This window comes from Poecilia mexicana, unplaced genomic scaffold (assembly GCF_051168715.1).
Source record: "Poecilia mexicana isolate PSO_F unplaced genomic scaffold, ASM5116871v1 scaffold_5, whole genome shotgun sequence".
Lineage (NCBI taxonomy): Eukaryota > Metazoa > Chordata > Actinopteri > Cyprinodontiformes > Poeciliidae > Poecilia > Poecilia mexicana.
The window spans coordinates 32,783,422-32,786,163 of NW_028263374.1; the positions used below are offsets into that span (position 1 = coordinate 32,783,422).

The 2,742-nt window shown below is 37.4% G+C and overlaps 1 long non-coding RNA gene across 1 annotated transcript; it reads right to left on the reverse strand.

Annotated features, from left to right (window-relative positions):
* Positions 1-1,386: 1,386 nt before the first annotated feature.
* LOC148159848 (uncharacterized) lies at positions 1,387-2,540 on the reverse strand. Its single transcript, XR_015762939.1, has 2 exons — positions 2,155-2,540; positions 1,387-1,917 (listed from the first exon to the last, which is right to left on the reverse strand). It is a non-coding gene; the product is annotated as an uncharacterized LOC148159848 (long non-coding RNA).
* Positions 2,541-2,742: the final 202 nt, after the last annotated feature.

The following is a 2,742-nucleotide window of genomic DNA, read 5'->3' on the forward strand; positions in this document are numbered from 1 at the left end:
CTGTTTTTCCGAGCCGCCTTCAAACGCAACATGAACGCTGAGACTATAGAGCTTTGGAGTTGACGTCACAGGATATGACGTTTTCGTCGCTCGGCGCCATGTCTGGGGTCCACAGACCAAAACAAATTATTCAGAACACCGGTGTTTTCATTGTATTACCAACCGCAGTAAAGTTGTTTTCAAGTTGGATACTGGATAAACCGAGCTCCACGGAGTAAGAGACGTTCAGCTCAAGGTTGATCCGATTTATGAACGCTAATTTCGGCCAGCTGTTCTTAAGTCTCTCCACAAGCGCTCGGAGTTTCACATTGCTGCTGTCAATTTCCGAACACTCCTGTGCATAAATGCTTTGTCTTGTGACCAACTGATACCAAAAAGTGGACATTCATGCTATTACACGAGGCACACCATCTTCTATTAAAATTTTAAGTCATATTCAATAATTTTAATATTAAATGTTTTCTTCAGTAGCTTCCAAATTGTGTCCCATTAACTCAATCTGCTTGAAATTGTTCTAGATTGTATAGATGAGGCACACTCACCTTTATTACATTTGAACACCTTTTATATATTTTTTAGCTATTTCTGCAGTCAAAATTTTTTATTTTTCTTAGCTTGTAGGTCATGTAACCTATTAACTCAAAATCTGTGTACAATTATTCTATTAAACTATAGATTAGGCATATTTTTATTCCATTTTGACCCCTTTTTTAACCAGAATTATATTTTAAAAAAAAAGAAAATTCATAAAATGTATTACCTCAGATGATCATCACTTGTTACCCGTAATGTTCAATTGCATAAAATTCTAGGCCAGGATCTATGTCATTACATGTTCACTTACCTGAAATATGTTAAATACAACAAATATTTATTAAAGTGTGGTCTATTTCATAAAATTTGTCACCTTTATTGTTTAATTACACATTAAATGTTTAAAGATGGGCTCTTTCATCTGGTTTGTGTCATGATGTGGCGGTGGACACAAATGCAGCAGGCAGTGGACTTACTTTATGTGGATGTAGAAACAAGGCTGATCTAACAATAAGAACTAAGGAACACAGAGCAAGAGAAACTAAGATCTAAACAAAGAAATAACCCAACTAGAATGACACAGAAAGATACAGACTCAGACATGGAACAATAACTGAACCTATGGTGATCAAATTAAGAAATAAACATTACTAGAAACCCTGCAGGGAGGCTGAAATAAGAAATAACTAGAAGGATAAAATAGAATAGTCATTAAAGAAGGCTTGACATGGACTCAGACAAACAAGGAAAAGCAATAATATTATTCTAACTACACTAAATACCATGAACCACTTAAGTGAATTGAAACACAAAGTTAATAAAATGAAAAGCAAAACAAACCCAAAAACCCAGTGTCTTGACAGATGTCTGATTATATAATTGTTTACTTTAATCACATAAAATATTTATTTAAAAATATAATCTCATTACCTGAATATTTAAATATCAAATTGTTACTTAAAATGTGATTCTTTTCTTCACGTTTACATGCAACTTGAAGTGCTTGAATCAAACGATTCATGAATGTTTAATACATTAAATTATTAAATGAGAGAACAGCCATTTCCAACTGTATTTCAACACAAATGGTTCCTGTTCCTCTTCAGAGTCTGCAGCCTTGCTGAGCTCCTCTCCTGGGGTTCCTTCCTCCTCAGCCTCTCCAACTTGTTCCTCTTCTGTTGCCTCTGCTACTGTGTTTTCATTATTTACCTCTTCTGGGGTAAATAATGAAATCAGTCTCAGTAACCTGTTGATGGTTTTGCTGTATCGCCTCTTTAATTGACGCCCATGTCGGTCCGATGTTGTGGCGTTTACCTCAGTGACCCACATTCAGCACTGGACCCCAGTCAGGATTGAGCTCATCCATTTCATACGTCGGTTTGCCTTTAAGAGGACATATCAGAACACATCGCTATTAAAGCTGTAAATTTGATAACACTAGTAAAATAGTTTACTTCACAATAATGTAATAACCTCGATGTCCACTGACAAAACTCGGACTATGCTACATAAACAATATTAGCCCGAGCTAAACAACAGAAACTGAACGTAAGAACACTCGGACAAAATCATAGAACAACATTATGACACAAAACCAACAAAGCAAATTTAGACACTCACCAGAAAGGAAATGTCTGGAGGAAACTTGTAGGTATCTGGGGATTTTGGAGAACGTGATATCAAGACGTGTCACCGCTGATACCAGGACATTCGTCTTCTTTTCGTTAGCACCGATAGCTTAGCCTCCTCACGTTGTTTCCAAGCAGGATAATAGTGAAACCAAAGTCCGTCTTATATCCTTTTACCGTTTCAGTCGTGTGATCGGACATTACAGACAATAACGTAGCAAGTTCGTACCATAGCTAAATTATTTTAAGTAACTTGGATTGAAAAACTCTGCGAGACTGTTTTTTTTTATACTGCGAGACTGTTGTCTATGGACCCCTAAGATGGCGCTGATACCCCTCCGACTAGAGCAGTGACGTCACGCTCCAAAGCTCTATAGACATAATGGACCTTACCAAGCTCTGCCCAGAAACGCCCCTCGACAGTCCCTCGTGGCTGCATGTCTCACAAACAAAGCCTCACAGGGCTTAGTTTCTATGTGTAAACATGGCGTCTTTCGTTTCAACTGACTCTCTACAAAGTATTTCTGAGTCAATTAGTGTAGCATTTCTGCCGGATTTTCAAAAGATATCAGCCACGACA